General features: G+C 36.3%; 1 long non-coding RNA gene across 1 annotated transcript in view; it reads left to right on the top strand.

Moving 5' to 3' along the window:
* Positions 1 to 25,482, top strand: part of LOC140708951 (uncharacterized) — a 127,916-nt gene that overhangs the window by 84,347 nt on the left and 18,087 nt on the right. The window contains exon 3 of the long non-coding RNA XR_012089263.1: positions 3,758 to 3,873. This is a non-coding gene — a long non-coding RNA (uncharacterized lncRNA). The remainder of the gene's footprint in view (positions 1 to 3,757; positions 3,874 to 25,482) is intronic.

Here is a 25,482-nt window from a genome sequence, read left to right as displayed (position 1 = left end):
TGATTGTATATTTAGAAAACCCCATTGTCTCAGCCCAAAATCTCCTTAAGCTGATAAGCAACTTCAGCAAAGTCTCAGGATAAAAAATCAATGTGCAAATATCACAAGCATTCTTATACACCAGTAACAGACAAACAGAGAGCCAAATCATGAATGAACTTCCATTCACAATTGCTTCAAAGAGAATAAAATACCTAGGAATCCAACTTACAAGGGATGTAAAGGACCTCTTCAAAGAAAACTACAAACCACTGCTGACTGAAATAAAAGAGGACACAAACAAATGGAAGAACATACCATGCTCATGGATAGGAAGAATCAATATCTTGAAAATGGCCATATTGCACATGGTTATTTATAGATTCAATGCCATCCCCATCAAGCTACCAATGACTTTCTTCACAGAATTGGAAAAAACTGCTTTAAAGTTCATATGGAACCAAAAAAGAGCCCGCATCTCCAAGACAATCCTAAGCCAAAAGCACAAAGCTGGAGGCATCACGCTACCTGACTTCAAACTATACTACAAGGCTACAGTAACCAAAACAGCATGGTACTGGTACCAAAACAGAGATATAGACCAATGGAACAGAACCGAGTCCTCAGAAATAATACCACACATCTACAGCCATCTGATCTTTGATAAACCTGACAGAAACAAAAAATTGGGAAAGGATTCCCTTTTAATAAATGGTGCTGGGAAAATTGGCTAGCCATAAGTAGAAAGCTGGACCTGGATCCTTTCCTTACTCCTTATATGAAAATTAATTCCAGATGGATTAGAGACTTAAATGTTAGACTTAATACCATAAAAACCGTAGAGGAAAACCTAGGTAGTACCCTTCAGGATATAGGCATGGGCAAAGACTTCATGTCTAAAACACCAAAAGCAACGACACCAAAAGCCAAAATTGACAAATGGGATCTAATTAAACTAAAAAGCTTCTGCACAGCAAAAGAAACTACCAGCAGAGTGAACAGGCAACCTACAGAATGGGAGAAAATTTTTGCAATCTACTCATCTGACAAAGGGCTCATATCCAAAACCTACAAATAACTTAAACAAATTTACAAGAAAAAACAAACAACCCCATCAAAAAGTGGGCAAAGGATATGAACAGACATTTCTCAAAAGAAGACATTCATACAGCCAACAGACACATGAAAAAATGCTCATCATCACTGGCCATCAGAGAAATGCAAATCAAAACCACAATGAGATACCATCTCATATCAGTCAGAATGGCGATCATTAAAATGTCAGGAAACAATAGGTGCTGGAGAGGATGTGGAGAAATAGGAACACTTTTACACTGTTGGTGGGATTGTAAACTAGTTCAACCATTATGGAAAACAGTATGGCGATTCCTCAAGGATCTAGAACTAGATGTACCATATGACCCAGCCATCCCATTATTGGGTATATACCCAAAGGATTATAAATCATGCTGCTATAAAGACACATGCACACGTATGTTTATTGCAGCACTATTCACAATAGCAAAGACTTGGAATCAACCCAAATGTCCATCAGTGACAGACTGGATTAAGAAAATGTGGCACATATACACCATGGAATACTATGCAGCCATAAAAAAGGATGAGTTTGTGTCCTTTGTAGGGACATGGATGCAGCTGGAAACCATCATTCTTAGCAAACTATCACAAGAACAGAAAACCAAACACCGCATGTTCTCACTCATAGGTGGGAACTGAACAATGAGATCACTTGGACTCGGGAAGGGGAACATCACACACCGGGGCCTATCATGGGGAGGGGGGAGGGGGGAGGGATTGCACTGGGAGTTATACCTGATGTAAATGACGAGTTGATGGGTGCTGAAGAGTTGATGGGTGCAGCACAGCAACATGGCACAAGTATACATATGTAACAAACCTGCACGTAATGCACATGTACCCTAGAACTTAAAGTATATATATAAAAAAAAGTTATCATCCAATAATTTGCAAACTTAAAAAGCTATCTATGCACATACAAAGTTTATATTTTAGGCAATAATTTGTCTTGTATATCGTACATTACATCAATAATGATCCAAGGGAAATTACTTCATAAGACTTGGAAATTTAGTATATTCTAAAATGTTATTTAAGGAAAAAATAATGACTGCTATTTTCCATATAATGGAAAAAATAAGACAAAATATGTTCAACCTTATTTGTCCACCTGCTTAATATATGGGAACAAATGGAAATCTAAATCAAATTATAATAGGTAATCTTTATTATGCATGTATTTTTTCACTCCAAAAGAGCATTGTTAGGAGGAGGAATCTATAGTAAATAAGTCAATTGCAAACATTAGTTTCACAGACTTGTTTAAACTGCTAATAAACTCTATCATCTCATGAGCTCAAAAACTTTCTGATCTTACTCCAAGATTGAGCTGTGTGGTGGTTACTATTAAGTGTCAACTTGATTGGATTGAAGAATAAAAAGTAGCATTCCTGGGTGTGCCTGTGAGGGTGTTGCCAAAGGAGGTTAACATTTGAGTCAGTTTTTAAATATCTCAATTTTTTTTATCCATTTATCTAGCAATATACCCTTAGGTTGTTTCTTTATCTTGGCTACCATGAAAAATGCTGCAACAGACCTGGGAATACAGCTATTTCTTTGAAGTGCTGACTTTATTTCCATTGGGTATATAACTGGAAAAAGAGTACTGGTTTATATAATTATATTTACAATTATTAAAAACAATTTTATTTTAATTTTTTGAGGATTCTCCATGCAATTTTCTATAATGGCCTTACCAACTTTTATTTTTACCAACAGTGTAAAAGGGTTTCCTTTTCTCCACACTTGTAGTTTTTATAATAGCAACCCTAATAGGTTTGAAGTGATATTTATTGTTCTTTTTATTTGTGTTTCCCTAATGATTAGTAAGGTTGAGCACATTTTTATATGCTTGTTGGACATTTGTATGTCTTTTTTGAAAAACTGTCTGTTCAGAAGCTTTTCTAATTTTTAATTTTTTTCTATTGTGTTGTATTAGTCTGTTCTCCCACTGCTAATAAATACCTGAGACTGAGTAACTTATAAGGAAAGAGGTTTAATTGACTCACAGTTCCACATGACTGGGGAGGCCTCAGGAAACTCATAATCATGGTGGAAGGAAAAGCAAACACATCCTGGACACAGCCAAACCATATAAAGCATGTACTCTCTTCTTACATATTTTGAGTATTAACTTTTTATGAGATATATGGTTTACAAATATTTTCTCCTGATCTTCCAGCTTTTCATTTTGTTGGCTGCTTCCTTTGCTGCTGATTTCTTAATTATATGTAGACCCATTTGTTTATTTTTCCTTTTTTTGCCTGAGCTTCTGATATAATGTCCAAAATATCATTGCCAAGACCAATATCAAGGAGCTTTTTCCCTATATTTTATTCTATGAGTTTTAAGATTGTAGTTACTGTGTTTAGGTCTTTATTTTGAGTAGACTTTTGTGTATAGTGTAAGGTAATAATTAAATTTTTTCTTTTACATGTGAATATCCAGTTTTCCCAATACCATCTACTGAAAAGACTATTATTTCTTTATTGTGTCTTGGTGACCTTGTGAAAAATTAGCTGACTATATATCCTTGGGTTTATTAACAGGCTTTCTATTCTATTCCACTGTTCTATATGTCTGTTTTTATGTCAGTATTCTACTTTTTGTAATGTGTTGTTTTCACTTACTCACTGGACAGATGACTAATTATTTTATTTTTATGTATTTATTTATTTAGTGTTGCTTTGTCTCCCAGGCTGGAGTGCAATGGTGCAATCTTGGCTCAGTGCAATCTCTGTCTCCCAGGTTCAAGTGATTCTTCTGCCTCAGCCTCCTGAGTAACTGGGACTACAGGCATGAGCCACCACACGCAGCTAATTTTTGTATTTTTAGTAGAGATGGGGTTTCACCATATTGGTCAGGCTGGTCTCGAATTCCTGACCTTGTGATCTGCCCACCTCAGCCTCCCAAAGTGCTGGGATTACAGGCAAGTTAATTTTTTAAGAAAATATTTATGTATGTGTATGATTTCCAGATGGCACGAAGACTCCTTTTTATAGGTACAATTATTAATCTCAGGGATTAGGTGTAGTTACATACCTACTTTTCTGAGGATGCTCATTAGGAAGAGATACGAGTATAGCCAGGGTGAAATGCTCTCAGAGCTGCCTTGAAAATGAAACAGGTTAAAGTCAGAGACTCAGTCCATTTGCTGATGTATGGAAACACTGGTGGCTTCACTCATGCTGCTGCTATAGGATGCCCTCTTTTCTTCCCTAAATCTTGGGAAATGCTTTGCCTGTTTTTCTACATTCATCTTGGGTGATCATAGCTCTTTTTTCTTGATACAATTAGCCAAGAGCCTAAAAGAAAAAGCCAGGCACACAGCATCCAGATAAATAACAATAGCATAGTCTTAAAATGTACAACTTAACTGAAAATACTTTTTTACAGAGTTAATAGCAAAACAGTTGAACTCCCCAATAACTTTCTCTAACTTATAGTTGCTCAACAGGTGTTATCTATTTGTTGTAGATTTTGCCATGAAAGTTATATTTGTTTTATTTATATAGGTCTCCTCCATCTCTAGATACAACTAATCTAGTTCATTTTGGTGGACTCTACATATTATGAGCTAATTTATTTGAAATTTCTTTGAAGAGTACATGAAATATTATTCAAAATGTTTTATTTTCTGTCACTGTTTAGAAACATAAGTATTTTATGCTGTAGAGAAATGTTCTAAATTCAGATTCAAATCAGACTTTGTCAAAGTGACCCCAGTTCAGTGGCATTTACTCATTTTATTTATATTAAATATTTGAAGCATAATGTGAATATGTTCTGAAGTCAATTGGTATTGCAGATGCAAGAATGAGTTTGCTTTTCTGAGTGCCAAGTACTCTTGAACACACTTCCAGGGTTATCATAACAGAGGTTTGAGAAAATGTGCTTCAATATCTCCACATTGCTGATCGAATTTTTCTAAGCCTTTTGGCTTTCTTGCTTCTAGATTTGCTTGACATACAAAGGAGGATATCTACCTTGCTAGTATACTACCTTCATGGTCTAATAACTTGCACACTCCCAATGAAATAAAATCCTAGGCTGCTAATCTCCTTATGGGCTAGCCCCAGAAAGTGAACCTGATATATATTTGACTCTATAGCAGGGTCTAATTTTTACACCTTAAATCATGTGATGAGACTAGCAAGTCAGGCAGTTAACCAAGGATTCAACAGGCTAACCATGCTCTTCATTCATCTCCATGGGCATATGTCTCTCAGAGGGAACATTTTTTTTCTGAGGTCTAAAATGCTCTGTTAGTTTCCGAATAGCCACATTAAAACCTCTATTATCTCTTGTTCCTTTGAGCATGCAAAACATATCCTGGAGGTCAGGGCCCCTGAAGGGTGACTTTTTGTAAGATAACTGCAGAATCACATGCAGTTACAAGTAGTTTTAAACATCTCTATTTAGATCATATTTGAACAACCCTTAATCTCATTCTAGACCAAAAGTAGTCGAATCCATAAAAAGGTTAAACAGTCATTTAAAATTACATGTAGTAACTGATGTAGGAAAATCCACATGATTCTCCTTAAATTAATAGCAAGTGCCTGCTTCAGATAACTTTGTGTAATACCATTCTTTATGACACTATATTTAAATCATTTTTATTAACATGCTTCTAAATGGAACATCACAGTATTACTTACTCCTCATTTTAAAAAATTTATGAATACTCTATTATGCACATAAATTTTCCTGTACCCCAATAAGATGCAAAAAAAAAATAGTAGCACATTATTTTTCTATTGAAGAAAATGTATTAAGGCCATAGCTGAATTCATATTTTTTCAGAATTAGTATGTGAAGATATTACTCATACTTACCTAACAATGGAATAAATATGGGAAAGTGAATCAAATCAGACCAGATCTAAGACTTATCTTTCAGGAATTTTACCAGTTACTTCACTAAAAAGAATTAAAAATCAATTACAGGACCACAAGGAAGCTTGTGTGTAATATATAATTATGCTTACACTGTCTGATGGAGGGGATTGCGTAGACTCTATGTTGATCAGTTCTTAGCTCTAGGACTGAAGCACATATACCACTAGCTTCTAGAGGTTGGCTGGCTACCTTGCTCAAAGTCATGCCTTCTTTTTAGGGGTTGCTGCATCCAATGACTGGCCAGTGCCTAATAAGGTAAAGCCCTTTTGCCTGTCAGAAAGCTAACTCCATTTCAGACTGTGCTTTCCATTGAAGTTGATCTTCAACACCATTCTATACCCAGAGCTGCGCATAGGATAAGGCATAAGGCACATAGTGGATGCCCAGTAAACATTTGCTTAAAGAGGTGTAGTGAAGGTAAATTGTACATAGAGTGGTCTTCAGGCTCTGAGTTATTTTCATTTTGACTTTCTCTAAAAGTTCATCAAAGATTTCTGATAGGTGATACAATTTGATGTGACAAGATTAATTTTAATCAATATATTTCAGCTTTCCTCTCTTTTTGAAGGTTTAGTGACAGTAAGATTTATTCCTTGATTATAATGATATGGGAAAGTTTGAGTACCTTTCACACTCAGGAACATAACAACCAAATATAAAAATATGGTTGACCCTCAGTTTAACTACTATTAGAAGTCAAGATCAAGTTATACTTAATTAAAGGAAAAAGTGCTACATGCAAATAATTCCAGATTTGGAGTAATGAGTATTTGAAGAAAGTGCTCATTCTTTTTCAGGTAGTGAAATTTTAAAGTTTTGAAATTATGGCCAACTTATAATAATAATCACATTAACTTTGTGGAATAAAAGCATGTTTATGTTTTTTAGCAAAGAGTTTATGGGTTGAATATTTATTTTGTAAAATTACTGATGTTTCATAAAACTCCCTGTTTTGGTGTAAATTTTCTTAAATGTAAAAGATGAACCACTAGGTGCAACATCTGTTACTATGAATAAAATGACATTCTCATTCAGCAGGAACAAATGCAGCAACTGCAAGGTCTTCTCTCTGGAGGAAACTACCTTAGGAAAAGTAAAGGCCCTGTAGAACTACCATGAACTGACATTGCATAGATATATTAACACATTCTTTAATATTGTGTATTGTGCATAAATGGTGAAAGTTAGAGTTTGGTTTATTTTCCTAACATTTACAGATGTCTTAAAGTAAATGGTGTTTATCATTGGATATTAAAATAATATACAAGACATTTTATATCAACGATATGTGTATGTTTTGCTGTTGCTCTTTTATTATTTTCCTTATATTGCCCACCATCACTCCAAAAATTGTTACATACCATACCTTTCAGACACAGATAATACTATATCCATCAGCGCAAAGTTATATCTGCAACAATACAAAACACAAAGCATTTAGTAACTCAAACTTTTTAATTTAGGCAATGTGGAATAATTCCTGGGCTCTCTGTATATTGTGAATTCTGCATGGAGCTTTAATTTAAAGTCTTTTAGCTTGAGATAGAGACTTCTAATATTTTTGCTCATCCAATTCTTCTTTTACTCTAAGTAAAGGATGAGATTACATTTCCAAACTCTAAAAATACGTAGAAATGTAACTTTTCAAGCCAATGTATTTTGAGCAGAAGTAATATGCATTATTTCCTTAACAAAGCATGTAGTCAATGACTTAAGACCCTGCAATATTTCTTTTCCTGTTGCATTGCTGAAGACATCACATATGGTAGATAGTGCAGCAGCAGGCTGTGGAGCTAGAATTCTGAGGAGCCACGTGGAGGATGGTGTTCCTGGAAAGAATCCCAGGCCCAGAAAAGACAAGTGAAGAATTATTTCTTGTTAAGTCACTAGGATTTTCTGACTGTGGGTTACCACCTCATAATCTATTGTGTTCTGACTTTTGCATTCATGAAAACAACAAACTGGGACTCACGAAGGCATAATATAGGCATAAATAGCCAAATAATCATTAAATGTAGGTAACTCATATGATAATGAATTAACCCAACTGATACTCAGTTTTCCTATTTGTAATATACCTGAAATACATGTTATAGGTTGGTGGAAAACTAATTGTGGTTTTCACCATTAAAAGTCATGGCAAAACCACAATTACTTTTGCACTAATTTAAGATAAACTCTGTTTATGCTCAAAGGAGTTAATTGGAGTAAATGTGTTCTAGAAAGCTGAGGCAGAAATACTGGTTGATTTGTTGCTATTGCTGAAGTGGTAGAATTAAAGAGAGTGTCGTATATAAAAGACAAACTTTTTCAAACTATTCTAAGAATCATGAGTCGACTGAGTAAAAGTGTGTTTTGGTAATATTATATGGTGTTTGGCTTGATGTCTGATAGGGTTTGGCTGTGTTCCCACCCAAATCTCATTTTGAATTGTAACTGCCACAATTCCCACGTGTTGTGGGAGAAACTCAGTGGGAGGTAATTGAATCACGGGGGTGGATCTTTCCTGTGCTGTCCTCGTGATAGTGAATAAGTCTCATGAAATCTGATAGTTTTAAAAATGGGAGTTTCCATGCACAAGCTCTCTCTCTTTACCTGCCACCATCCATGTAGTATGTGACTTGCTCATTCTAGCCTTCCACCGTGATTGTGAGACCTCCCCAGCCACAAGGTGTAAAAGTAACTACACCAACCTAATAACATGTATTTCAGGTATATTACAAATAGGAACACTGGATATCAGATGGGTTAATTCATTATCATATGGGTTACCTTAAGGTAACCTTATGATAACAATTTAATGATTGTTTGGCTATTTATGCCTATATTATGCCTTCAGACCATGAGTCTCAGTGTGTTGTTTTCACAAATGCAAAAATCAGAACACAAGAGATTATGATGTGACAACCTACAGTTTGAAAATCCCAGGGACTTAAATCCACTAAAACTCTTCCTTCTCAGTCTTGGGTATGTCTTTATCAGCAGCATGAAAACAGACTAATACAGTAAATTGGTACCAGTCGCATGGGGTGCTGCTGAAAAGATACCCAAAAATGTGGAAGTGACTTTGGAATTGGGTAACAGGAAGAGGTTGGGAAAGTTTGGGGGGCTCAGAAGAAGATGGGAAAATGTGACAAAGTTTGGATCTTCCTAGAGACTTGTTGAATGACTTTGCCCAAAATGTTGATCGTGATATGGACGATAAAATTCAGGCTGAGGAGGCTTCAGATGGAAATGAGGAAATTGTTTGAAACTGGAGCAAAGGTGACTCTTACTATATTTTAGCTGAGTGACTGAAGATGTTTTTCTTACTATATTTTAGCTAAGTGACTGAAGGTGTTTTGTCCCTGCCCTAGAGATCTGTGGAACTCTGAACTTGAGAGAGATGATTTAGGTATCTGGTGGAAGAAATTTCTAAGCAGCAAAGCATTCAAGAGGTGACTTGTGTGATATTAAACACATTCAGTTTATAAGGAAAGTAGAGCATAAGAGTTTGGAAAATTTGCAGCCTGACAATGTGATTAAAAACAAAATCCCCCCCCAAAAAAAAAAAAAAAAAAAAAAAAAACAAAATCCCATTTTCTGAGGAGAAATCCAAGTCAGTTACGGAAATTTGCATAAGTAATGAGCAGACAAATGTTAATCCCCAAGACAATGGGGGAAATGTCTCCAGAGCATGTCAGAGGTCTTCATGGCAGCCCCTCTCATCACAGACCCAGAGACCTAGGAGGAAAATGTGGTTTTGTGGGCCAGGCCAGTGGTCCCTGTGCTGTGTGCAGCCTAGGTATTTGGAGCCCTGCATCCCAGCCACTCTAACCATGGCTGAAAGAGGCTGATATAGAGCTTGAATTATGGCTTCAGAGGGTGCAAGTCCCAAGCCTTGGCAGCTTTCACATGGTGTTGAGCCTGCGAATGAAGAGAAGGCAAGAATTGGGGTTTGGGGACCTCTGCCTAGATTTCAGAAGACGTATGGAAATGCCTGGATATCCAGATAGAAGTTTGCTGCAGGGGTGGGGCCTTTATAGAGAATCTCTGCTAGGGCAGCACAGAAGGGAAATGTGCGGTTGGAGCCCTTCACTAGGTAGGGCACCACCTAGTGAAGCTGTGAGAAGAGGGCCACCATCCTCTAGACTCTAGAATGGTAACTCCACTGACAGCTCTCACTGTGCACCTGAAAAAGCCTCAGATACTCAGTGCCAGCCCATGAAAGGAGGCAGGAGGGGGTGGTTATATCCTGCAAGGCCACAGGATCAGAGCTGCCATGACCATGGGAACCCACTGCTTGCATCAGCATGACCTGGATGTGAGACATGGAGTCAATGGAGATAATTTTGGAGCTTTAAGATTTTACTGCCCTGCTGGATTTAGGACCTGTGTGAAGCTGAGTAGCCCCTTTGTTTGGCCAATTTCTCCCATTTGGAATAGGTGTATTTACCCAATACCTGTATCCCCACTGTATCTAGGAAGTAATTAACTTGCTTTTGATTTTACAGGCTCATAAGCGGAATGGACTTATTTGTCTGAGATGAAGCTTTGGACTGTCAACTTTGGGGTTAATGCTGAAATGAGTTAAGACTTTGGGGAAATGTGGGAAACACGACTAGTTTTGAAATACGATGACATGAGATTTGGGAGGGGCCAGGAGTGGAATTATATGGTTTGGCTGTGTCCCCACCCAAATCTTATCTTGAATTGTAACTCCCACAATTCCCATGTGTCATGGGAGGAATCTGATGGGAGGTAATTGAATCATGGGGCAGGTCTTTCATGTTGTTCTCATGATAGTGAATGAGTCCCTTGAAATCTGATGGTTTTAAAAACGGGAGTTTCCCTGCACAAGCTCTCTCTCTTTCCCTGCCACCATTCATGTAAGATGTGACTTGCTCCTCCTAGCCTTCCACTATGATTGTGAGGCCTTCCCAGTCATGTGGAACTGTAAGTCCATTAAACCTCTTTTTCTTCCCAGTCTTGGGTATGTTTTTGTCAGCAGTGTGAAAATGGACTAATACAATATCCAAAGACCACCTGAATCTCATCAGACATTTGCTTCTTTTTCTGTAAAATTACTGAGTGAGATACACAAAAAAGGCCCAGTAACATAATGGAAGAAAATACTGCCTTATTTTTAGATGGGCCCATACCGTGCTACTCAACTTCAAGGCTCTGGTAATATTGGATCTGAACAAATTCCTTCATCCGAAAGACAGTTAGGGTCTATTATCTCCTTATGTATGTCATAATTCTGCCAAAAAATAAAGCCAGCAGGAGAAAAAAATGCATGCATGCATGCACACACACACACACACACATATATACACACACATACATATATATATATGTATATACATGCTCGCACACACACAGTGTCACGTGCTATATGTGACATTTTGGTCAATGAAAGACCACCTATATTGCAGTGGTTCCATAAGATTATAATGGAGCTGAAAAATTCATTTCGTCTAGTGACATCATAGCCATTTAAAGTTATAGCAAAACTCATTACTTACATGTTTGTGGTGATGCTTGTGTAAACAAACCTACTGCACTACCGGTCATTAAAAAAATGTACAGTAATGTCCTAGGTCTTCACGTTTACTCACTTCTCTCTCACTGACACACAAAAAGCTCCATGCCTGAAAAGGACCCTTTACAGGTGTACAATTTTTTATCTTTTATATTGTACTTTTTACTGCATCTTGTCTATGTTTAGACAGATTTGGATACACAAATCCCATTGTATTATAATTGCATAAAATATTTAGTAAAGTACAGCAACATGTTGTACAGGTTTGTAGCTCAGAAGCAATAATCTCTACCATATAGCCTAGGTGTGTAGCAGGCAATAATATTTAAGTTTGTGTAAGTACGCTGTATGATGTATGCACAATGATGAAATCACCAAAAGGCATATTTCTTAGAACAAATACTTAGAGTTAAGCAAAAAATGATTTTGTGTGTTTGTGTGGGTGTACATGGCAGGAAGACAGGACTTAATGCTTCAATCTTGAGGCAGAATTTCTTCTTCTCCAAGAAGCCTCAGTTTTGCCATTATGACCTTTGACTGATTATTGAGTGTAATGTCCTTTTCTTAAAGTTAACTGGTTGTAGCTGTTACCTACATCTATAGAATACCTTCACAGTAACATGTAGATTAATGTTAAATTAAACAGCTTGGTATTATGGTCTATCCAAATCAGCACAAAATATGAAGCATCTCAGCTTTCTTGAAGCCAATATCTAAATCTTAGAACTTATCTCCTATAATCAGATGCTTGGTGGAAGAACTTGAAGCAATCGTTAATTTCAGAATGCTTAAAGAGAGAGAGAGAGAGAGAGGTCAGCATGGTTAAGCTGTTCCTGGATTTGGAACTGCAGTAAAGATGAAAGAAAATCCCAAAGACAACTGTAAACAAAAACACAATTTTTACAAGCACAGTGTTCTGTCTACTCACGGATGTAGCACATTTTATATTTTGCAAATTGGCCAAGAAGATAGCAATCCATCCTTAGAGGGAAGAAAGTAGACAGAGAGTTGAACATGTGTGGAGGCTTTTCTTCTCTCTCCACAAGCTCTTGGGTAAATTTATTTTATAAATGGCAGCTCTAGTAGAGAGTGTTGGTGCTCTCTCCAAATCCTCCTAGCATTCATCATTCCTAATCATGCCAGCAGTTTTCTATGGAAGTGCCAGGCAGTTAACATCACTGGGAACAGCTTTCAATTAATGATGAATAGAGGCTGATGAATAAATCCCTCAGGTTTCTCATCTCTATGTGGAACAACTCTGGTATTCTGCCCAGTCTGCAGAGACCCACAGTGGGGTTGAGCCTAAATTGCCCACAGTGATAACTCTCCCACTACTATATTCTGTATTTTTTTTTAATTTGTGTGTCACTTACCCACTTTTTTTTCTTTCTTTTTTCTTTTCTTTTCTTTTTCTTTTTTTTTTTTTTCCTTCCTGGGATCACTTAGCAAATAAATCACTTTCTGTTGGAACCTTTGACTTGGACTCTGCTTTGGAGAGAGAAGGTGGGTGGACCCTAAAACTAAGACAAATACATATAAGTTGCTTACATAATCTTATTTAAAACTTTAAAAGTGATACAATAAAAAACTGAATCTCTGTATAATTCAGTGTAATCTAAATTTATGTAACCACAGGGGAGTTTTTAATAGTGTGTTTATTTATATACTGACCAACTAGAGTTCTATTAAACTTTGAGAAATGCTGACCTAGAAAAATAATTGAGTATATTTATCCATTGTACTGGTCTGTTTTCATGCTGCTGATAAAGACATACCCAAGACTGCGCACTTTACAAAAGAAACAAGTTTAATGGACTTACAGTTCCAACTGGCTGGGGAGGCCTCACGGTCATGGCAGAAGGTTAAAGGCATATCTCATATGGTGGCAGACAACAGAAGAAAGCTTGTGCTGAAAAACTCCCATTTTTAAAACCATCAGATCTCATAAGACCTATTCACTATCATAAGAACAGCATGGAAAAGACCCACGCTCATGATTCAGTTACCTCCCACTGGGTCCCTCCCACAACACCTGGGAATTCAAGATGAAATTTGGGTAGGGACACAACCAAACCATATCATTCATGATTCTGAACTATTGTGATTATTAATTATTTTGTCAAAAAATATGTATTTAGCATTCCATTTACTAATATAATTTTTGAAATTGTACAGTTTCTGAATTGATGGCTTTATTTATATCTAGTGTTTCTCTTGTGAAAGTGTTTGTAGGCAAACAGGGAAGAGAGGCATGTTGGCGGATAGCAGACATGGCTAACATACAGCTTCCACTTGAACAGACAGAACAGCATGTGGAGACTCACACCATGATATTCTCCAACAGCTACCACAGGAATGTACCATGAAAACTAAAAAAAGTTCACAGATCCTTTGAAAGAAGTGACATGCCACTGAAAAATCCACAAAACAGGCAAAAACTGTGAGTTCCCACGGTGTGAGAGGGGGAAAATCTGCTTCTGAACCCATATTCCCACTGGGAAATCCGAAAATCCAGATCACAGGAGAAGGATTTAACTTTACCTAAAGCTGAAACAAATTTAGGGAGTCACATGAAACATGAAAGTAGAAGAAGCAGCAGGAAGAGACTTGCAGGCACTCCCAGTCTTCAGCTTGAACGCTGGGAGGCCATTCCTGACTATATCTCACAGGGGCCCTCAGGGAAGGCAGCAAGTGGAATTGGAGAGGGGTTGTGGGATAAAGAAAGCTTCCAACTGAAATTGGTAGTAGTTTCGACTGGACACAAATATTCCTGAGCAGAGTCAAGGAGATGAGCAGAAGCTGCTGCAGATATGAGCACAGGAGCCACCACTAATGGAATGACCAGATGGGGAGGGGTGAAATCCATAAGGCAAGTTTGCTTTCTCAGCAGGGAAGCTCACAGCCTGGGGCAAGATCTGAGCAGGACACTCCCCAGCTGTGTGAGAACTGTGTGAGGCTTCTTGCTACCAGCTATCTCCCCATTCCCTGGTGAACTATATGACACAGCAGAGGCAGCCAAGATCCTCTCTTGAACATAACCCCATTAGCCCAAGAACCACCTCCCACATCCCTCATAGTGGCCTTGCAAACCAGCAAACCCCGCCACAAAAACGTCTGAGTCCAGACCAGCCTAACTTTGCCCTTACTTGATGGTATTTCTCTACCCGCCCTGGTAGCTGAATATAAACATACAAGCTCTTGGGGGCTTTAAGGCCCCACTCATCACCTGAGAAACCAAAATAGTTACCCTGGCCAACTTAGGGCAAGATTAGCACTATCCCCACAACCCCCGCCGCTACTACCACAGCTAGTGCTCTCTTGAAATTGCCACCTCTTGGTTGGAAGCCAACCAATTCAGGCCTTTACAACAACTCATGACAGAATATCTATGATCTTAGGAAGGAGAAGACAATACCTAATTCCACTGGCTGCAACATCCTGGCTAACCAGAGGTCCTGAGTGTGTCCATGTAACAACATCACTGCTAGCACAACCAGCATTCAAGAAAACCAGCACGCTAAACATATCTACAACCAAGGACTGTCACAGAGTCTACCCCACTCCCCTGCCACCTCCACCAGAGCAGATGCTGATATCTGTGGCTGGAAGACCTGAACAAAGGTCACATCACAAGACTCTTTGCAGACATTCTCCCACAGCAGCCCATAGCCTAGTAACCCCACTGGGTGACTAGACCCAGAAGAGATATAACAATCATTACCGTTCAACTCTCCGGATGTGCCATCCCTAAAGAAAGGGGAAGAGCACCACCTCAAGGAATCAACCCATGGGATGATAGCATCTGAACAGCAGGCCTTGAGTTTCAGACCTCTGCGCTGAAATAGTCTACCCAGATGAGAACGAACCAGAAAAGTAATTATAATATTATGACAAAAAAGGATTCTATAACACCTCCAAAAGATCACACCAACTCCCAGCAATGGATCCAAACGAAAAAGAAATCTCTGAATTGCCAGAAAAAGAATTCAGTAGGCTGATTATTAAGCTACTCAAGGAGATACCAGAGAAAGGTGAAAAACAACTTAAAGAAAATAAAGTATATATATAGAGAGAGACAGGACATGAATGAAAAGTTCTCCAGAGAAATAGATACCATAAGGAGAAAACAATCACACTTCTAGAAATGAAAGACATACTTAGAGAAATACAAAATGCAGTGAAAAGTGTCCAGAATTGACTAGAATAAATAGAAGAAAGAACTTCAGAGCTTGAAGACAAGGCTTTCAAATAACCCAATCAGACAGACAAAGAAAAATAAAATAAAAATAAAATGAAGCCTCCCAGAAATCTGGGCTTATGTTAAACAGCCAAACATAAAAATAATTGGTGTTACTAAGGAAGAAGAAATCTAATACAAGTTTGGAAACCCTATTTGATGGAATAATTGTGGGAAACATCCTTGACCTTGCTAGATATCTAGACATCCAAATACAAAAAGTTCAAAGAACACCTGGGAAATTCATCACAAAAAAAGATCATCACCTAGGCACATAGTCATTGGGTTATCTAAAGTCAAGACAAAGGAAAGAATCTTAAGAGCTGTGAGGCAAAAACATCAGATAGCCAGTAAAGGAAAACATATCAGATTAACAGATTTCTCAGCAGAAATCTTACAAGTTAGAAGGTATTGGGGTCTCATATTTAGCCTTGTGAAACAAAATAATTATCAGCCAAGAATTTTGTATCCAGCAAAACTCAGCTACATAAATAAAGGGAAGATACTTTTTTTTTTTCAGACAAACAAATGCTGAGAGAATTTGCCACTGTTAAACTAGCACTACGAGAAATGCTAAAAGGAGCTCTAAATCTCGAAACAAAATCTCAAAATACACCAAAATAGAACCTGTGCAAAAATAAATCTCACAGGGCCTATAAAACAATAATACAATTATTTTTAAAAGGGTATTAAGGCAAGAACTAACATGATGATAGAACAGTACCTCACATGTCAATACTAATATTGACAGTAAATGCCCTAAATGCTCAACTTAAAAGATACAGAATGGTAGAATGGATGAAAATTCACCAACCAAGTATCTGGTAACTTCAAGAGATTCACCTAATACATAAGGACTTTCATAAACTTAAGGCAAAGGGGTAGAAAATGATATTCCATGCAAATGGAAACCAAGCGTTAGCAGGAGTAACTACTCTTATATCAGACAAAACAAACTTTAAAGCAACAATAGAAAAAAAAAAAAGACAAAGTGGTACATTATACAACAATAAAAGAATTAGTCCAACATGAAAATATCACAATCCTAAATATGTATGTGTCTAACACTGGGGCTCCTAAATTTATAAAACACTTATTACCAGACCTAAGAAATGAGATAGACACAGCAGAAAAATTGTGTGGGACTTCAATATTCCACTGACAGCACTAGACAGGTCATCAAGACATAAGGTCAACAAAGAAACAATACATTTGAAACAATACATTTGAACTATACCCTAGAACAAATGGACTTAACAGATACTTGCAGAATATTAATACCTAACAAATGCAGAATGTACCTTCTTTGGTCAGCACATAGAACATTCTTCAAGATAGACTATAGGATCAGTCACAAAAAAATCTCAATGAGTGTAAGAAAATAGAAATTATATCAAGTACCCTCTCAGACCAAAGTGGAATAAAACCAGAAATTAACTCCAAAAGGAATCCTTAAAGCTTTAGAAATACATGAAAATTGAATAATCTGCTCTTGAATGATCTTTGGCTCAACACTGAACTCAAGATAGAAATTTAAAGTCTTTGAGCTGAACAATAAAAGTGAACCAACTTATCAAAACTCCTGGGATATAGCAAAAGTGCTGCCAAGAGGAAAGTTCACAGCATTAAATACCTACATCACAAAGTGTGAAAGAGCACAAACAGACAATCTAAGTTCACACCTCAAGGAATTAGAGAAACAAGAAATAAAGAAACAAACCCAAACCCAGAAGAAGAAAAGAAATAACAAAGATCAGGGCAGAACTAAATGAAATTGAAACAAAAAATACAAAAGATATATGAAACAAAAACCTGGTTCTTTAAAAAAGAGGAAGTCACACTGCTGCTGTTCTCTGATGATATAATCTTATACCTGAAAAACCCTAACATCTCATCCAAAAAGGTGCCTAATCTGATAAATGAATTCAGTAAAGTTTCAGGATTCAAAATCAATGTACAGAAATTAGTAGCACTGCTACACATCCACAATGACCAAGTTAAGAAACAAATCAAGAACTCAATCCCTTGTAAAACAGTTGTAAGACTAAGTAAAATACCTACCAATATATCTAACCAAGGAGGTGAAAGATCTCTACAAGGAAAACTACGAAACACTGCTGAAAGAAATCATTGATGACACAAACAAATGGAAACATCTCCCATGCTCATAGATGTGTAGAATCAATATTGTGAAAATAATCATACTGCCAAAAGCAATCTACAGATCCAATGCAATTCCCATGAAAGTACCATCATCATTCTTCACAGAACTAGAAAAAAAATACTTCTAAAATTTGTATGGAACAAAAAACAAAAGCCCACATAGTCAAAGTAATAGTAAGTAAAAAGAACAAATCTAGAGGCAGCACATTATCTGACTTCGAACTGTACTACAAGGTTATAGTTACCAAAACAGCACAGTACTGGTATAAAAATAGGCATGTAGACAAATAGTATAAAAATAGGCACATAGACCGACTCTGTTATGTAGTAGAGAACCCAGAAATAAAGCCAAATACAGCCAACTGATCTTTGACAAAGCATACTAAAATATAAAGTGAGGAAAGGATACCCTGTTCAACAAATGGTGCCAGGATAATTCTTTGTTATTCTACAGGTGCAAGTCACATGTAGAAGGAGAAAACTGTATCCTCTTCTCTCATCTTATACAAAAATCGACTCGAGATTGACCAAAGGCTTCAGTCTAAGATCTGAAACCATAAAAAATATAGAAGATAGCATTGCAAAATCTCTTCCAGACATTGGCTTAGTCAAAGACTTCATGACCAACAACCCAAAAGCAAATGCAACAAAAACAAAAATAAATACATGGAATCTAATTAAACTAAAAAGCTTCTGCATAGCAAAAGAAATAATCATCAGAGTAAATAGACAACCCCAGAATGGGAGTAGATATTTGCAAACTGTGCATCCAACAGAGGACTAATATTAAAAATGTACAAGGAACTCAAACAAATCAGCAAGAAAAAAAATTTTCATCAAAAAGCGGACAAAGGTCATGAATAGAAAATTCTCAAAAGAAGGTATACAAATGGCCAAAAAAGTATGAAAAAATACTCAACATCACCAATTATCAGGGGAATGTAGGTTAAAATCACATTGACATACTACTTTACTCCTGCAAGAATGACCATGAGAAAATAAAAAATAATAGATGTTGGCATGGATGTGGTGAAAAGGGAACACTTTTATACTGTTGGTGGGAATGTCAACTAATACAATCACTACTTAAAACAGTATGGAGATTCCTTGAAGGATTAAAATTAGAACTAAAACTTGATCTCCTACTACTGGGTATTTACCTAAAGGAAAATAAATCATATGAAAAAGACACTTGCACATGCATGTTTATAGCAACACAATTTGTGGTTGCAAAAATATGGAACCAGCCTAAATGCTGATTAACCAATGAGTGGATTAAAGAAATGTGGTGTATCTACACCATGGAATCCTACTCAGTAATAAAAGAAATGACATAATGGCATTTGCAGCAACCAGGATGGAATTGAAGATTATTATTCTAAGTGAAATGACTCAGAATTGGAAAATCAAATATCATAAGTTCCCACTTATAAGTTGGAGCTATGCCATGAGAACACAAAGGCACAAGAATGCTTTTTCCTTTAGGTAGATACCCAGTAGTAATATTGCTGGGTTAAATGGTGGTTCTACTTTTAGTTCTTTCAGGAATCTTCATACTGTTTTTGAGAGTGGTTATACTAGTTTACATTTCAACCACTAGTGTAAAAGTGTTGCCTTTTCACCACATCCATGCCAACATTTACTATTTTTTACTCTCCCATTATGGCCATTCTTGCAGGAGTAAGGTAGTATCTCATTGTGGTTTTAGTTTGCATTTACCTAATGATATAAGGACTTAGGGGACCCAGGCAGAGGGGTGGAAGCAGGGTGAGGGATAAAAGACTACACAATGGGAACAATGTGCACTCCTTGGGTGACAAGTGCACCAAAATCTTACACCTTACTACTAAAGAACTTATTCATGTAACCAAAAACCACCTATTTCCCAAAATATTTTGAAAATAAATGAAAGAAAGTCTCTGTAGGCAAGATACAATATGGTGAAGCTCTAAAATCAAAAATTATATCAGATATTTGAATGCATGGACATAAAATAATTATGTGGCAAAAATACTGTAAAGAAGTCAAAATTGCAAAAAATATTTACAAGTCACACTTCAAAGGTATAATTTCTTTAAATAAAACTATTATATTTGAGGATGAAAAAGTCAATATTAAAAAATAAAATGGGCAAAGAATAAGATGATTTATTAAAATAAAACTTCTAAATTATGAAAAGGTGTTCAACTTGATCACAACTACATACACACAAATATAACCACATTTGGATGTCATTTTCTCCTATGTGAATGATTAAAACAATAATTTAATACTTCACAGTATGACCATACATTCCTTATGAAAATGTAAACTGGAAGAACCCCACTGGAAGATAATTTGGCAATATGTATAAAATTACTTTTCTAGGAATCCATGTTACAAAGAAACTCACGTGTGAAAAAAATGAATGTATAGGAATATTTATTGAACTCTCCATAGATAACTTGGTAAGTTAATAATTATACAATTAGCATTTTCTTGACCCTGTTATATAGCAAATATAGAAGGGAGAGGGAGGAAGAGAGAATGAGAAATGTGAATATCACATGACTATATTTCTACAATAAGAATTATTCGTGGAAATTAAATTCATTGAGAGTCAGCTACAACTGGACACCAGGCCCTGTGCTAGGTGGGAGAAGATTCAGATAATTGACAGGAAAACCTGCTCTGAAGATCTCAAGGTCAATGTCAACTCCCACATGGGAAGAGGATCCTGGAGATTAAACAATTTTTCACACACTTTAATTCAAGTGTACACAGTTGACTGAAGTCTTTCTACATGGAACAGATTGTATTATGCACTGAAAGGACAATAGTTCATAAAGGGTACAGACTGAAATTTATTTCACTGACAGAAAGCTTTGTAAACAAATGGCCTGGGGTTATTTGTTTTGAAATATCAATTGTGAAATATTATATCTCTTTCAGTTGGAGACATTTTCCTTAGTGAGCTGCAAATTTACAAACTGTTTTTGATGCAGATAGCATTAGCAAAAGGAAGTCCCAGAACCGATTCCCAAAATGGTGTGAATTCTTACCACAACAAAGTATTCTATAACAAACATATAACACATTTTAAAGAGAAATTTCAAGCTTTGTAATACCACAGAGCCACCCCTTTGTCTTATTTTCTTCTTCAACCATCACCACAACCTCATCCATGTGTCCTTTCTTAGTTTCTACAATACTTTTCCTTTTTTCTTTGTTGTTGTTTTCTTCCATCCTCATCACCAAGAAATGCTTAAAAGGAGAATCGGGCACATAATGTTTAGCACCCTAAGTCTGAATTTTTTTTTTCATCAGTCATTGAACATGATTGCTACCTACCTAGATTCCAGTGGCCTCAGGTCTAGTTACTGTACTTGTACTCTTTTCTTCTCCCTGCTTCCGCAGTTTGACCTGTGCAGTCCTTCTGATGCCTTGTTACACACAAATCAGATTCTCTGTGTAGTGATTCTTTCTCCTCTAAGACCTTCAGGCTGACATCTGTAAACACCATTCCAAGGTTTATCTTCTGGATGAGGTCTCCTACCTTAAATGATATTCCTCCTACTAGGCATTCTTTTCTTGAAAACCACAAACTAAACATGAGGATCTTCTAATCTAGTTTATATATTCAGTTTTTTACTAAGTATTTGAAGAATGCATGTAAGAATATTTATATATTTGCTTTATTGTTCCCGTAAAAAACCTTGTTTGCATGTCAGCTGTATGATATATATGCTATTTTGGAATTTTAAATTTGTGCAAAGAACATTTGTTTGATCACCAGTAAAGTTATAATAACTTTATAAAAAACACACCTTCTTGTTCATGTTCTGTAATGTGGCTTTTTTATAAACTAGAAATATTAAGGTATAGTTTCCTTTGCAGTTTCATTGTAGTTTCCTAAACTAAATATAATAGTTTAATGAAGTATGAAGATACCAAAACTTGAGATGATTAACAGCAAAATTGTTGAATATTTTCTACTGGACAGATTTCCAATTTTTATAATTATACACATTTTGATTAGCCAAAAGAGGAAATTGCTAATTGCCAACCTATATTGTCTGTGTTGGTATTAAAGTCAATGCAAGCCACAGAAATTTTAATAGCACACTGGAATACTGAAACTATTATTCAAAGTCATTATGGGTGCAACTAACAAAAAAGTTGTGCAAAGCATTGAAGTTAATGAAACGATTCAATGAGCAAAATAAATACTAGGCAGAAAGCTTCCCTAGAGTGTGGAAAGTTAAGAAACTGATTTGGAAGAGTAAGCAAATACAAGTTAAGACAGAAAATAATAGAGCAAATTCACTGTGTCAAACTGAATAGAATATTTCAGCTAACAACATTGTATTCCTCAAATCTATTCATAGCGGATAGAAGACAAGAGAAAATTGGCCCTCTCAAGGGACAGGGAAGAATTATATCTTGTGGCTAGGAAAAAAGAGGTTTGCTAAGCAGTTTATTTTTTGCTACCATCAGTACAGAGATAGGTCCAGATTCTTCATATATATTTCTTTGTGATGCCAACTGTCTAGAATCATTACTACCACGCCCAGTCAGAACTGACTACAGTGACTCACTCCGACCCTTAACTGACTTCTCAGGAAATACAGACAACTAAGGTACTGCCCACTTATAATCAGTAGGTGTCTTTACTGTGTTCTTGATGAAATGTGAAAGTAGAACAATATGTTTTATTCTAGTTAGCAAACCTGCCACAAGTTTTAATAGGCAGTTTTGATTCTCACAAATGCCAAACTATCTGAACATTATAATCCCAAAATGGTACAGTGTCAATCAGGTAAAAGCGAGGAGACAACGAAGTTTATTTGACCATAATCTAGTCTGATAATTTGATATAAATGCTAAAACACAAATGCCTGGGACAACCCTCAGATATTCTGCACTTGTATGTTTGGGTGCACCATATAAATTTACCTTTTCAAAAGCTTTCCAGTTATGTTGATGCTAACAGTCTGAGCATCACACAGATTAGTGCTAGAGAGCTTTCGATTTGTACTCTACCTGTGTAAGTGATGATTGCCTATTTATTCCCAGATCCATTTCCTTTCCTCTGCTCTGGTCTGTAACATGGGAAACCACATTTATCAAGCCCTTTGGATCCTAGGTAAGATTGTTTAGTGAGAGGTGTTCTGGGTGAATAATCACTTCTTTTTTTGTTTTTTCTAGTGCTGGGGTGTGTAGTGGCTTTCTGCTGTTGCTAACCTCTGAATTGCCTCACTATCCTCTGTTTGACTTTAGAGCTATTCTATCACAAATGTAAACAATTCCCTGTGTTAAGATCTGTAAAAGATCAAAAATTGCTTTTCTTTCCTGGATGAATCCTGAATGAAAATGTGTATTACTTTGCCTCATGAAATCAGCATATTCATAGATGCTTCTGGATGAGCAAACCAGAAAGTTGACAAGAGTAAAACGTAGACTTTGGAATAAACAAAATTGTGGGAACTTGCTTGTATACCATTTCCAATAGATAAATTGTAAAATTGTTCCCGTGTTACAATATCCATTAAATATAAGGGATTAGAATCCCTTTTCTGGAAATAAGTTTAAATAGTGATAAATAAGTCATTCTATAAATTCACAAAATCAGCTAATTTCATTGAAGAATAAGAAGGATGCTGGACACGGCTTTCAGCTTCTTATCTAGGCCAAGAGGAGGTTGAAATATGTAACTTCAATAAATCACTATTTGTGGACCTTAAAAAGGTATGATATTGGCTTTGGTCTAGCTAAATGTGGTCAGATAATAAGTCCCTTCAGTTTAAACAAGTTATACCACTAGAGAATAGAAACCAGTTGAAGGTCTGAAAACTCCAATATTCCCCGACAGTACCTTCCTACGTTGTTCTTAGCATATTGTTTAGGTCAGGGTCATACAAATATCCTTAATATTTGGTGATAAGGCTGATTACTTTTAAAAATTTTTGTCATTTTAGGTATCAGATACAGAGATACTTAAGATATCAAAACTCAAGACAGCTGGTTTGCAAACCACTGATTTAAATTATTGCTAAGTGGTTTCCCATAAGGAAGTAATTTTTCAGCCTATGAAAATTTTTATATTTGGTGGGAGGTGAAGGAAGAATATATGAGAAATTCTTTGCTTACCAGGCTCTGAAACTATTTCAGTTATATATTGGAATAAAGGTTTGTTACTAAACATGTTAAGTTTATGCTTCAAAAGGAAAATCAAATGGAATAAAACAAAGTAAGAATTACAGTCAACCTTGAAGTATTGCTGTGTGGAATATATAAATTGTACAGAAAAAAATGTTTAATATTGTTTTGATAGCTGTAAGATTTGATAACTGAAAATAATACATTTATTTTCTTCAAATGCTTAAAATGTGTAAGGTAGTTCCTAAGTGCTTTACATATTTTAGTTTATTTAAGAGTCAAAAGAACCCTATATGTTAAATACTATTATTATTTCCATTTTATAGCTGAGGCATCTGAGATTAGAGAAATTCAGTAATTGCCCAAGATACAAAGCTCATAAGTGACAGAGCCAAGATTTGTACCAGGACAGACTGTCTCCAGAGTCTGTAATCTTAACCACTAAGCATATGTTCTCTCTTCTTGTACTGTAATACCATGATACCCGTTGCACATTCTATGCAGAGAATCTAGTCTCAAAAAAGTTAACAGAGTCGTGCTGAGCAGGAATAGAGTTCTGAAGAGGCTCTAAAAAGGAAGAAGTTGCTTATATGTTTAGAAAATAAGAGTTGGAAGCTTTGAATCCTAGAATTCTTTAGACTTTTCCCTCTTTTGATTCAAGTATTATGTATGTGTGTGTGCGTGTGTGTGTGCGTGTGTGTGTGTGTGTGTTTATATTTGCCATGTGTTTATTTAGCAATCAAGGTGTTTACCTCATATTTCTAAGCATATGGTTGCTAAGTGGAAACAAAATAGTCATTTGAACACTGTAGAGAAGTGAGTCAAATTGAGCTTTAGAAATCTGTCTTCCTCCCTCTCTGGTGGTAAAAGTTTGATGTGGGAAGCATAGGATGTGGTAGCTTTATGACTGCTATGTAGAGGGGGCTGCTCCACAGTAAGAAGAATCGCAGCCAACATGTTAGAAAGTAGAGAAATAAGGGGATCTGCATGTGTTGGGAAAGGAGGAGAAGGCAGAATGAGAATCTTAGCAGTGTTCCAATCCCTAGGTCCAATTGTTCCAGAGATTTATGCTTTTCCCATAGTTACATGAGCTTTAGTATACATTACTTTTTTTTTTAATCAAACCTAGTTTGAAATTTTTGTTTCTGCTGTTTGTGACCAAAAATACCTACTGAATGTGTAAATATGCCTTTAACATTATGCATAAATGGTCTTCGTTGAGGATCAGGCAAAATCTTTTCAGAGTTTGATTCAGAGATAAACTAATCTCGGGCATCCTTTAAAAGCAGGGAGTGTGACTGAATCTCTAAACATAGGAGAAAGAGGGAAAACAAGAGGGACGGAGTGGGCAGATTTTTCTCTCTTCAGGGAGGATTCTCTAATCACATTGTGTCAACCATGAGCTCCGAAGGGAGACAGCTCTCATAATATTTCCCAGGGAA

The sequence above is a fragment of the Chlorocebus sabaeus genome, chromosome 17 (assembly GCF_047675955.1).
Source record: "Chlorocebus sabaeus isolate Y175 chromosome 17, mChlSab1.0.hap1, whole genome shotgun sequence".
NCBI classification, from domain to species: domain Eukaryota; kingdom Metazoa; phylum Chordata; class Mammalia; order Primates; family Cercopithecidae; genus Chlorocebus; species Chlorocebus sabaeus.
Note: the sequence above shows the minus strand (reverse complement) of the source record. Positions and strands in the feature narration are given on the sequence as shown.